The 14,763-nt window shown below is 32.6% G+C and overlaps 1 protein-coding gene across 2 annotated transcripts in view; it reads left to right on the top strand.

The window, feature by feature from the left end:
- Positions 1 to 8,022: 8,022 nt before the first annotated feature.
- The window catches only part of LOC132938510 (LIM domain transcription factor LMO4.2-like), a 69,099-nt gene continuing 62,358 nt past the window's right edge, over positions 8,023 to 14,763 (top strand). For both annotated transcript variants that reach the window (XM_061005387.1, XM_061005385.1), the window contains exon 1: positions 8,023 to 8,229. The gene's annotated coding sequence lies outside the window, so the exon portion shown is untranslated. The remainder of the gene's footprint in view (positions 8,230 to 14,763) is intronic.

Below are 14,763 nucleotides of genomic sequence, written 5' to 3'. Positions count from 1 at the left end.
AATTAAAAACCGGTATACAAAATCGAAACCAAAACCGAAATTATTTCAATCGGTTTCAAGCCCTGGTAAATTGTGAGAGAACATTTTCAAAGTATATTTTAAATCGATTACGAAATTGTCCATCTTATGAAGAGTTAGAATCATATCTTTTAATGTCTGTAGAAAGAGATATTTTGAATAATGTTAGTAACACTTCCATAATAGACATAATTTGTCAAAAAAGCAATACAATGAAAATCTGTTGTCATTATAAAAATAAACAATGTGAAATACAATAAAAAAAATTAGTATTATATATATAATAACTAACACATTTTAAAACAGTTATCATTAAAACTTCCACATTAAGCAGTAATTTATAATTTAAAATGGGTGGACCACCCTCCCAAAGCCCCCTAGCAATGCCTATGGTTTAAATACAATTTTATAGTTTTAAGTAGAGGTGGTTGAGGGCTGCTTTATTTGTAGTCCTCGTGCCAGTTTTTCTTGCCAATTCGGCCCTGTAGGATTAACATGTTAATATGACACAATCATATAATATTATTATTGACACTTCGCGTAGATGCTATATTCATATTATTATGTATTTATGTTATATACGTGCTACACAGATATATTACATTTTCCACTATCGATTAAGGTCGGACCAACTATTGTGTGGTCATGCCTATATAGTTAATATATTATTGTGCAACTATTAAAACTCACATACCGTCAAAAAGTGATTTCTTAGTACAAAAGATTGGTACATGTTACCAGTTTTGTTCAGATTAGGATATTACAACTCAAGTCAACAATAATGTAGAAAATATGGTATCGGTACATGCACGTATACTGGGGGTTTAATGGTTCAAACTTCAACCGAAATGTTTTCAAACAATTTTATTTTTCGACATGCTGCAGGGGTATCCGAAGTATCGGTTAGAAAAGTGTATCAGTGTAGGGGCGGAAGTGAGATTTGCATGGTAGGTATACCTATATAAAATACACTTCTATACAATGGCCTTGAATTTCAGCGGTGTCTAGTATAGGGCGTACGGGCGTAACAATAAAGGAGGAGGAGGAGGAGGAGGTGCAGCGAGTGTGAAAGTTTTTCCGATCACGGGGCCATAAGTACAATAATTAACAATTAAAAATTAGCGCTATTTTCGCGGAGTTGATTAATGGGAACGCGTGTCGCCGAGCATATAATTACACGCGAGCGTCGTCGCATATTTATGTAATAAGCGATGAGCCGCGGCGTTATTATTACGCGCGCCGTTAACGCATACCCGAACGCCCACGCACATACTCGCGTACACCCGCACATCCACCCACACACTCGCGTATACCCACCCCCACTCGACAAAACACACATATACACGCAAACTTACACTCGCGACGATGATTATAATATTATATGGTATTCGGCGCGAAGGTGTGCGCGCAATGCTCTCCTCTTTAGCCCGCGAATATAATTATTGCAATAACAATAATTACTGTCATAACTACGATGATATATAATTCGCCGTCGTAATTTCCGTCGACCGGGTTCGGTGCCCGCACATCCCTCATCGCGGCGGCCGCCCGAGTTTATGGCCCAAGTTTGACCGGCTGGCGCACCAAAGTGTCCGCGAACGGCAATTAATTCGATGAATAACGACCGTACGTTATAATACTATCGTATTTACGCGTACCGCAGCGGCCCGCCATCCGGTGCATCCGGTACGCGACGATATATACAGCGTGCAGTATATACACCCGCCGCACCCCACGAGGGTTCGCCGTGACCGGTCGGCGGGTTTTCGCGACGAGAGCTCGGCGGGAAATTCACTGTTATACGATCGAGAAACTAAACGTGTGAAATCCGACTTGAGATCCGGCTGTCGATTCGAGTGGAGGTCTGCTGCAGTATTTAAATGTATAAATGCCTACGCTAGTTCGAAGCAATTTAGAGGCATCCGATTTTTAAACGTCCCCCTACATTATTGGTTACGGACTTGCGAATATTGCTCAAATATCCACGGTCCAGAAGGTATTTCAAGCATACACACACCAATCACCAATATATTCAGTGGCGCAACCCGTGGGGGGAGGGGTTAAAGTGTTGTAACCCCCCCAGAAATTTCTCCGAGGCCTAGTATAATAACCTGTATATACATTAGTGATCTCAATTCAAAATGTTTTCTTATAGAACTTATTAAAATTATATGATTAGTTATTACTGTGGTGAACCATCCATGCTGAGACTTCTGTTTTAGCTAACCGACTTAGTTCTTCCGTCCATCAATTAAGGTTTCAAGTAGCCTTATTGATATTAGAAAAAGTATTTGCAATAACTGCTCCTTTGAGCAAATTTCTTCAAACGGAAAACTTAGATTTAGAATCTGCTCTAAAATTTGTTGATATGACTCAATCAACTATAAAACAAATCCGTGATAATGCTGATTTTGAGTTTGATGTAAATATATTAATATATATTATTACAAAAATTATAAATAACAATATTATTATCTTTCACGGTTTGACATATTATATATAAATATTTAGTTATTATTTCACCAACAGTAGATTCAATTATTAACTTTTAAAAAAATTAATAATTTGCAAAAATTAAATTTCAAACTCGTTAAAGATATTTTGTTGATACGGGTAAGTATCTGTATGCTAATACCATTGATTATAAATACTAGTATTTGTAAACACACAACTAGTATTTATAATCAATGCTAATACGTTCTCAGTTAAAACGATTCTTCGATTCTACTATGTAGTACCTAACAATGTGTTGACATACCAATACCAAAATGTGTGCCCAGACATCTTCTTGAATGATGTGTTGACTGCGGTATATTATGCGCGTCCTTGATCTACTGACATTTTTTACAAAAATCGCAGTATACTTTCAGACCTCTACCCACTTTCCCGCGGTCTGCCGATATGACGAGTTGGTTCCGATCGGTTGCATGCATTTGTGCACAAAGTTTGCTTATACGTTTCTCTATATACGAACAGTGGCTAGGTCAATACTTTGTATAATTGTGTGGCTGCTACAATTCACTATGTTTAATACGTTATTCGTCGTTATATATCATTATAATGTAAAACCTATAAACACTAGATTTTCACGAGATGCATATTTTTACACATGCAGTCAAAGATCTAATTCATCAAGGTGCTCACCCTGATGATAAATGCATCTATTATATTAGGAACGTAATTTAACTGATATACAATATGATTTGAGCTTCGAAACGATTGCTCTAAAGATAATACATATTATATACTACGCTGCCAAAACCATGTATGAGAATATTGTATGCATTTCTACCTATGTATTATTACCTATGACACGCACTAAACAGCTGTTATCGTCTTACCCTAGTACGCTCTATATTCCAGCCCTATTCGGTTTAAAAGGCAATAACGACAAACGATTACACGAAAATTAAAAACAGTTTTTGGTCGAAAACAGTTTTATAACCTAGGTATTAATTTAAAACAAACATAAAACAATACACTAGTCTGCGTGTTATACAATCACACACACACACACACACACGTCGGCGGGACTTTCCAGCATTCCAAATGACGATGGCGTTTAATTACAATGGTCAAATAATAATTATCAAGTCTCAGCACATCCACTCCATTGGCCTGGCCTACATTAATCACTTACTTGGCTAAGATCTAATCCATACTAGCTATATACTACCTATGTTTTATAAAATATTTGTAAATTATACCGTCTGTAGTATGCTAGTATATGTATGACAACCCCCGTTGTTAAAACAAAAATTCGCTCATTTTTAATTGTTTATTATTAGACCTTTGAGACGTGTCTATAAAGTCTATACTCTGTAGTAGGTATAGTAGGTATCTGCTCTTTGTATTTAAGTGTTAATTTTAGATTTTTTTTTCTTTGTATTATTATTTTTCATACTATTTTTCCTTTTACTTTCAAAATGTGTATTGATACAACGTGGCTAGATTACATTCATACATCAGTTTAATATAATATAATATAATAGTTATAATAAGTGTAATCACAATAATAGACAAAAAAAATCTTAATACCACCATAATACATACATTTTCATTTAAAATCAAATTCAATATTATAAACAAGAATATAATATATTAATCTTTCACATACGATTTCGAATTGAAATGTACCGATCCCCACGGGGTGTCGCCAATTGGCAACTTCCCCCTCCTGTAAATCGATTTCCATCACATTTACTTATTGTATAACCTGTAAATACAGATTGTAAATATTATGCTTTGTTCAATAAAAAAAAAAAAAATGTACCGATCGGTTTATTATTAAAAATTAAAATATTATATAATAACTAAACGCGTAATGTTTATAAAATATAGCTACAATGTGTAATTCCAACGTTATTTATACACTGAGTTAAACACATTTGATGGAGTTGAAAAAATTTGGAAACGCTTAACGCTTTAATTACCTATTATTTGTATATTTGTATACCTACGTAATATAGCAATATAACACTGCTGCACATTTATATTTATTTATTTGGGTAAACTATTTTATCATATCATTCATTTATTATATCATATTATCGTTTATCGAGGTTAATTATTAGTCTAACGGCCATTACCAAACTTGTGGAACTTGTTCATTCCAGGAAAATAAATAAATAATATTATGTTTTATATAATTAATTATTTTTAATTACTCTTTATCTATTGTGAATTGTATAAGATTATGGCTGGGTACCAATAATTTGAAAAACGAAAAAAAAGATTTATAGGATAATCCTAAAGTAAGAAAATTTTATTATAATTATCGTTTGCTTTCATATCATTGAACAAATATTGAATTGGTTATGGAAATACAAATAGTTCAAAGTATTCACGGTAAATTAGGCAAGGAAAATTCGTGGAGTATATAACGCTGCACTTTACCCCTAAGGCAACGTTTTTACTATAAAATAATAATACATAGGTACAAGGTAGGTACTTATAAGACGTTTCATTGAACATGTATTTTCGTACGAATTCTTATATGTTTAAATTTCAAAATAATAAGTAGAAGTAAACAGATGTCCGTTGATATTTTCTAACATAAAGTAATAAATTCTAGAAAGGAAAAGGGACAAAAATAAAAAACGGACGGAGAATAGGAAATCGTTCGTTTAAAAAGAATATTATGAAAAGAAAATACTGTGTTAAGAAAATAATAGACGTTCTATCGGTGCCACACGAGTTAAACGCGGAAAATGGTAACATTTTTTGATCATAAAAAAACAGTATAGGTATTTTCTAGCAGAAACGCGTTTCATTTTTCGAATGAGGAATCTTTATCGAAACGATTGAACGAGGTCACGAGGTGCGCGTAGTGGTGCATCCAAAATGCATACAGAAAATTGCATTACCTCTTAAAAGAGACTATTTGATTTGAATGCTGTTAATAATATTATCATGATGGCTTATACATACATTAAATACTATACTCGAGTCTCAAAGAATATGATGTGTGCAAAAGTTGGTGTCAATTTTATTGGTTCAGTAGTTTCTGATGTTACTGAGTACTAAAAATCATACAATAGTTTTTTTATATGTACATTGTACGTATGTTGATATGTAATAATATAATTTATAATAATAATAATATTATAATATAATAATATAAAGAAGAAGAAGATTGTAATTATTATTGACTATTATACCTATAATAATAACATAATAATCATATTATTGTAAAATACTATTATACTGTTACGTGGTATATTACGGTAACAATAAAAACATTGTTTATCACTAGTATAATAGGTACTTTGTATCCGAAGTGACAGATTAATACCAAACAGGGGGTATCTAGGAGAAGATTTGGATGTTAGATAAGGCACTTAGTTACAAGGCTGGGGATTTACGAGTTAAAAAGCTAATATTATATTAACTTTTTAACTTAACTAGTTACTTTTGGCTTTTCATTAACTTAACTGTTAACTTACTAAATTTCTTTTTTTAATTTACGTGAAATTAACGAGTTAATTTTCCATTTCAAGAAGTAAGTTAAGTTAATTTATTTTGTATTTAGTTTTATTATATTTCACTATTTCAGTCTATTTTGTTTCCATGTCAAAAAATATTGACCGTAAATTGTTTAAAGTGAAAATTGTATATCATTCGAATCTAACTAATATGGAAATACTGTATGAAGTATAAACACTATAGTCTATAATTTAGTTTTGGGTTGGAAAAAAATTAAGTACTCTAGCGTTGTATAAACAAATTAACTTTTTTTAACTTAATAAAAAGTTAACAAAAAGTGTGTATTAACTTTTAACTTAACTGAGTTAACCTATAGTTAAATGAACTTTCAACTTTTAACTTTTTGTTATTGGTGCATATTAACTTAACTTAACTGAGTTAAAAAAAAATCATTAACTTGCCAAGCCTTGCTTAGTTATATACCGAGTATAATTTAACGTATATTGAAATAAAATATTATGGATAATATAATAATAATATTGTATATTTTACTTTACCGATGGGTATAGCAATACACGGGGCAAGTGATAGAACGAGACTAGTTCGGCATACGTACATATCTAGTAGGCCGAATGATTATTATTATACATTTTGTTAGTTAATCAAAATAGTTATACCTATATAATATGGCGGAACTCCGTGATAAAACACAATGAATGAAATACGACACACCCTCAGTCCGGGGTTCATATCATGTATATTATATAATTTGCGTAAACGTTTATTAAAAGGATAAAATAAAAATACGGCAATGGTGTATCACATCACTACAACAATATTATTATTGTATTCTGCATAGCCTCCACGCGATAGCCATACCATTCCGGTAAATAATCTTATGCTTAGTAGAATATGGCTTGCTAAATCAAAAGTTGTATTTTTTTCACGCGTTTCGGATTCAGGCCGAACGCATTATATTACATGTATTATTATCAGAGCCCTACTTATAGGGGGGCATAGGGGCTGTGGCCTCTCTAGATATCATAAATTACCTATAAATACTAATTTCTTGTTGGTCTTTTAAGTAGAATTTTTGGACTAAAAGGACTGTGTCGGGGGCTAGTGTGGCTGCAGCCCCGGACCTCAACATAATTAGGGGCCTCCAAATATTACTGTGATACAGTCATATACCTACGTTTTATTTGTATCAATCAACATTAAATATAATTACTTATAGATAGATATATTACTTATTAATAGGTATGACTTATTTATAATCTTAAAAAATAAATTTAACATACGAAAGCGATTTAGCGAAAAAACCGAATTTATAATTGAAGTTAAAGGGGCCCAACCAAAAAGTTAGTCCTGTGTCCCAAAATTCCTAATTAGGGCTCTGATTATTATTATATGCAGTGGGAGAAAAGAGAAAACTATATTAGGAAAAATCGCTGGAAAATAAATTGCGACCGTTGGTCATTTAAAGTATAATATAATATAATAGACTTTCGAATGGAACGGAAACATTATACGCGACGGTCACCGAGACGAAAGATAATAATACAACAATATATAACACAATATAATATAATGGACATCGTATAATAAGTGCATTACATTATTATAAAGTCGTTCGTAAAACATCGTAAAGATAAAATAAGTCGGTCGTCGGTGAAAGAAAAAAAAACGGTAGGCGGAGAGGTGAGCGAACGCGCTCGCGCGACTGTGTGCGTGTGTGCGCGAGTGTGTGGCAGGGAGGCGCGCACCCCCCCACGACTGGTATTGGTGGTGGTTGGGGGGGGGACTTCTTGACAGGCTGAGTGGGTGGAGGGGGGGGTGGTAACGGGGAGAGTCTGGGCGGGTGAAAAGGAGGCGCCCCGAAACTCGGGTACTGGGTGAAAACTCGCCCACGGGAACCGCCGGATGTGGGTCACCCGGCGCGAGACGGTCCGCGGCGCCGCGGGTGCACGTGGGCCAGCCGGGCGGAGCGTGAGCGTGCCAAGGCGCCCGCGCTCGCCGTCCCCGGGGTTACGCCCATCGCGCGGGCCTCGGTGAAAGTGCGCGACGGCGGCGCGTCGATCCGGTGACCGCAGTAACCGCCGGCACGCTGTTTGGACGGCACGCGGCCTGCGCCTTCACGAGACACCTTCACGACACAGCCGACGGCCAAACACACGCGTCCAGAACGGCACAGGCTCGCAAAACTATAATACAAATATCGTAATATTATTATTATTATTATTATTATAGCAATAAAGTCACGTGGACGGAACCGGGACCGATCAGGTGAGATCTACGTACTTCTATAGTAATGCGAAATTGTTAATTTTTATTTATTGTGTGACGATTTTTGTGCCCTCTGCTTTTACTATTTTAACGCGTTGTGGGCATATTTTACCTATACTCCTTTTTTCAATACCTAAACTCGGTGTATTCTACTGGTATACACATTACCGTAATAATAACCTACATCTAAAATTATTAAGTTTCACAAATAATGCATGACCATTATTTTTCTGAATCGTTCGACAATATTTTGTATTACAATATATTTAATTATTATTATAAAATATTGTTTTAATTACGTACCTATATAATTATATGATTAAAAAAAATATATGTTATACAATTTTTCCATAAAAAAATTACAAATATTATTGACGTTTGGTTTTGCGACCTAAGCATTTCTGTGCCAATGACGATAGCGCTTGTCGCCGAACTCCAGATACAGAGTCACCACATTTAGTATCCGAGTACTTTTGGACACCAAAATACATATTTTAGTCTCTGTATTAGAGCTGGTAGTATTTTCAGTATAAGTCGAATTATCGGTCAAATGCAACGTTTCGAGGTGACCACTAACAGTTGTACCTAACACTTATTTCTATACCAGTTACCATAGCGGTATCTGAAATGTAAATTATGAATGACGTTTGATATATGACACTGGGCTCCGCGGGTTCGCGACGTTTATTTATTACGTTCGTTAATCCGTTTATCAATTATACTATCGTTTATCTTGATCATGTATAATGTGTATTGTGTATCACTATACTTTTGTGTTACGAATTTATTGTACATTTGCATTTTGCCCCATCAATTCGATAAATTTGTTTTACGCGAGTTAGAAATTTTAGTGGTGTATCGTTCTGCAGCTGTCAATGATAGTGAAAAATATTTTGTTTCATATTATTTTGTGCTTAATGGTAAAAATTAGTGTTTTAAAAACATTAAGCGTGGGTTGTTTTTCAATTGTAAAAATAATTTTTTTAAGTAATTTTCACGTTTTTTTTAAAAATGTTTTATCCTATAATATTGAGAATCAGATGTCTAGGGACTAAAGGTCTAAATGTGTTAATTTCATTTGTCATACATTTCAAATTTATACATTATCATACCACATTACCTACCTACTTATTTTTCTGAAATATAGAAACGATTCATAATATACATTTACTATGTTAATAAAAGTAAGTGTATATTATATGTCTGTAGACTGTTATTATATTTAATTCTTGAAAATGTTTACCTATATTTCTAATAGAATTCATATAGACATAGAGTATAATATATAGAGTAGTGGCCGATATAAAAAAATAAAATTAAACCATAGAACCGCAAAAACATCTACCTACTTCAAAATATCGGTTTCGGATCTTGAAAACATTTTAAGAGATGTGTTTTGGCAAGATTTCGATTTTGAATGGTTTTTTATCGTAACCAAATATGGTATAATCACCGACTAACTATTTTCTAGTGGATTCTATAAGATTTAATTTTTAGTTTGTGTGACAGAGATCTCGTCGTATCTTACTGTTGCATGTTCAAATATTTGCGACAAGATGTACGCTGAAAACTCATATCATTATTGCTTAGAGCGATGAAAATATTCAAAAGATATAAGTTAGGTTAGTGTTATATATTTATTTTTGAGTTCTGACTGCATAGTTTTAAATTACCTTTACGTGATATTGTTGACGTCATATTCACACATGAATGCCAATATATATATATATATATATTATGTCATGGAAACATTATGTTATTGAGATAAATATAACGACCGTAAAGTTTAGTAGTGTTTATTGTATGCGCTAGTAAGTATAGGTACAAACTAAAAATAGAAAACAAAAAAAAATTCCTAAAGTATTTGTTTTAAGAACAAATTATAATAGTGTCGGCGGTGTCGTATATTTTGAATGATCAGCTAGGTTAAAGTTTAGTTGCAGACAATAGCCATATATAAGTTACAATGGAATTATTTTATTTTTCAATCATCACAGTAACACAATATTAAAATAATATATTTATTTAAACATTTTAAAATAAATGTATTACCTACTTGGATTGTATTGCTGCGAATGGAAATTCATATATGAACTAACAAGAATACTGTCCGTTTTGCGCACCATCCTTTCTCTGGATCATTTAAATAGTGACTTTAATATTATATATAGTATTACCTATATAGACAAGCGGAAACAGATCAACAAAATTTTATAACAATATACACTAATACAGTAATACATTCAATTGTTGTAATAATTGAAACCTACAGTTCACTGTACACTATATACACTGTACACTGTTCACTATATACACTGCACGAAACTATATGGGTAGGTATATACTTAATACAGTTTATTCTGCGTACCCACTACAGAAGTGATCATTTTAAACTTAGTTACAACTTACCAAGTTAACATATAAATAGGTACATTATCTTATAACAAGTGCCTTTTTAAAATTAAAACAATTAAATTATAGTACAGCTCAAATTGAGTCTAAATATTACTTTGTCTGTTTAAAATGTAGAAACTATCGTACCGAGGCAACATTTTTCAGAGTGATATTTATTTTCCAATAATGTCCTAGGCAAGACCAAATTCAAACGTAAGTTTTTAAGAAAGTACCCTAACTTGTGTATTACCAAGAATTCTCACTTCTTAATCCAATCCATGAAAGCTTAAACAATTTTCTATTACTGTATTATTAAAATGTATACAATATTATTATTACCTACTATAGGTGTAATATTATAAACCATGGCATTTTAGGTCAAACGATATGTTGTATGTAATAATATTGTTGTTAAGCAATGTTAAGCATCAGTTCTTGTTTGGATGCTATTTATATAGCTATATTTTACAGGCTATTTATTTTAAATTAATTTAAAAATATTTTAAAACTTAAATTATTTTATTTTATCATTAAAACAATATATATTAATGACGATTTTCAACAATCATTTTCACCAAAATGTCAAAAGATCAGACATGAAATTGTTTTTTAAATATTGTCTTAATATTTTTCATAATATTAGCAATTACAATATAACAACTAAACTAGGTAATACTAAATAATGAAAAATTATCGTTATTTGTTATAAACAGTACGGTATAGGTATATTTATCTAAAACTAACTGTATTATACTCAACTTCGATAGCGGTAAAAAATTATAAAATAGAGCACTATATAGGATTATTTTGGTTGCCCCCCGAGCAATGCGCTCCCTGGCAGCATATACCTACCAGCGATAGCTGAGGAAAGTCTGCCAGGTCAGGCTAAAGCCGCATGCTATTGATGTATTACCTATGTCTTATGTCAACAAACGATGGGGGCCGGGGAGCTGTAATGCAAATCGTGGTTCTCTACCCGGTCCTCTATAGTACAAAAATAAAAAGAGGTATTTTGGTTTTAGTGTACCTGCTTAGTGCTAATAGCTTTGTGGACAAATCCTACCTATAGGTCTCCGTCTGCAGCCGATTGGATACAATTCAGTGGTAAAATATAATATATATTATGAAACAGTCTAAACTTTTAACGTCCTCGGCTTGATAATCATATAATATATGAATTTACATATTATTTAGAGTTTGTAAATAAATTCAACATAAACTTAAAATATGACCAATAAACAAAAACGCGTGTTTTAAACGTATACAAAAAATATATATATATAAATTAGATATAAGCGGAGTAATAAAATTGGCTTCTTTTTCGACGACATTCCCATAAATTCCTGCTGAGAGTTTTCAATTTCAACATTTCCAATAGTAGGAGTCATGCCCGTCGGTTTGGATTTCATCCCATTTTTTTTTTCGATCGTCGAAGACGCCTATATATACTTTTCCCCGTATACAGCGGTTTAATCTGAATCTGATGCAACGCGTTGCAGCAACAACCGAAGGGAAAGGATTTCGCCTGATATTGATAGGGAAAAAGGCAACCCGTGTCAACAAATAATTAACGTCATGTTAAAATCGGTTATGAAAAATAGCACTGCACCCGGCTATACAACAAAATGTATATATATATATTATACGTATTGGACGGTTTGCCGATTTGACGGTGGCTAGGGCATGGTAGAAACAGCACTTCCGGATACCTTTCGACGTTTACTGTAATAATAATAAATATGCTCTGGTTTTTTTTCTCTTCTTTTGCGAGAAAAAAATCGTCAATGTTAATAATAATAAATTAATACACGACAGCTAGGACTGTGCTTGAGGACCTAATGAATATTAGCCGACCATATCCACGTGACTGATTTTCGGCTTCAAAAGGCCGGTCGAAAAATATATCCTTTTATCGTTAAAAAGGTACTTCGGCAATATATTATGGCTAAATTTAGTTCTGTCTCCTAACTCCGCCAACCGTAAAGTCCGGAAAAAGGAAGTATAAATCCCAAGTTGTTTTATGTGAACGTCATTTTCCCGTGATTAGTATTATCCTTGCTGCAGGGTTTAGTCGTAATATTTTTAAGAACGCCTCATAAATCAAGATTAATCGTTCTAAACGGTTTAATGCGTTGTTCAATATACTGGGAATGTTTACCACGTGACTCTATATCATCACGATGCTTGTTTACGATGTGAAAATGTTCACAACTCCAATTATTGAAAAATTGCATTAAAACGTTATGGCAGTTTATCGAATGACTTTTAGTTGGTTACTATATAATAATAATTAAAAAGTTAATCTCAAGACAGTTTGTTTCGGAATTAAATCGCCAGTTATTTTCGACAATTACTATTTATACGAGTGACGCAATTATATTATAATTGCGTACAACGTTGATATAGCTGTAAAAAAAAGGCCATTCGAAAAGTAGACAGCAATAACATCATATTGATACTGTCGCACATTAAATTAACGATTATACTAACGTTATATAATCATATATAATATATATATAATATTATAACACATTATATTATAGCAGTCGATCCTAGCTGTTCGATAATAATAATTATTAAGACGCAAAACCTTTGATTACCTACTATATATTACACTAAAATTAATCGATTTGTAAAATATAAATGTCATACACGCGGACTTGCGTTAGGTATAAGCTGGACAGTCGTTCAACGCGTAAAAAAAACGTATACACACATAGACAATTTTGCAGTGGCGTTTATTTTTTTTTTTTTTAACTATTCGCTATGTATTTTCATTTTAAACAAAAATCGCATATCTGCAATATTATATTGTTATAAAATCGGAAGTTACCACGTCATTTTACAACTCGTGATTTGTGAATTTATTGTTTTTGACAGGTTGACATTTTGTGTTTACCAACCAAAAAAAATCAAATCTATAATATTTAAATTGAACGTAATATTATTAATATTATTTGTAACTGCAGTTTAACTGTTCAGTTATACAAATAAACCTATAAATATAATACTTTTTTATGAAAAAATTAGTTTACATAACATATTTTAGTCACTATCACTCACTGATATGTGTATTACGTATATTTATATCTAAACAGCATTTACTTGTCTATGGTTACAATTTTTTCATAAACATTATTGTCGTACATCAAATCAATGCATCTCTGAGGTATAATTTTTTTTCGAACTAAATTAAATTAAACAATGGGCAAAGCGTATAAAATAATATTTACATTATGTTTTAAACTACCCCCACTAATATAAATGTAAACAAAAAGTAATAAACTCGTCAATTAAGAATCATAAAAAGATCAATGAGTCCAGATGACGCCACAAAGCGAAAAATCAAATAGGAAATAATAGTAAATAAATAATATGACGTAGATACAAAATATAATATGTAGTATCCATATCGTGCATAATATTATAAAAATGTATTGACGAATTTGATATGAAAACTATAATATTATATAATTTAAGGACGGCCACATAGATATATGTGTACAAAAAGGTTGCTATATGGGGGCCCCCCCCCTCTTAGATATGTTTTCAAAGATACCTTTCTTATTTTTTAGTTACCTACCTAATTAGTAAAAAAAAGGTGTATTAACTTCATAATAATATATTATAGTAAAAAAAAAAAAACACCGGTATTACCAGTATAATAATATTTTTAGGGTTTATTTTTTTTTACATATGACTATCTTATGTTAAATATTTATTTCTAGTAGGCTTGTTGGTGCATAATATTTTATGGCTATCCCGCCCCCTTTTATCATTCATAGGTGTGGTGTGTATATTATAAAAATACGACGACGTCGACGCGCGGAGTCGAAAATATTCTTATTCGCCCTCTATTCAAATATAGTCCGATCGCATGTCTCCCGCGGGATTAGTATATAATAATATTATGTGCAGTGATAACGAAGACGCGCAAGTCCAAATACATGGATGACATATACATAGATATATATATTACAGTGGTATACGTATATATATGGCGTGTTCCGGAGTCTTAATGAAGGCGCTTTAATTGCTGATTTTTATCGGCGGGACAATCGCATAAACGGGCGAACGCCAACCCTTTCGCGTTTAATAAAACGCGTCGCTGGCCAAAGGGAGGAGAACGGGGGTGAAAAT

Source organism: Metopolophium dirhodum, chromosome 2, assembly GCF_019925205.1.
Source record: "Metopolophium dirhodum isolate CAU chromosome 2, ASM1992520v1, whole genome shotgun sequence".
NCBI classification, from domain to species: Eukaryota; Metazoa; Arthropoda; class Insecta; order Hemiptera; family Aphididae; genus Metopolophium; species Metopolophium dirhodum.
The sequence above is the reverse complement of the archived record's forward strand: the minus strand, read 5'-3'. Positions and strand labels throughout refer to the sequence as shown.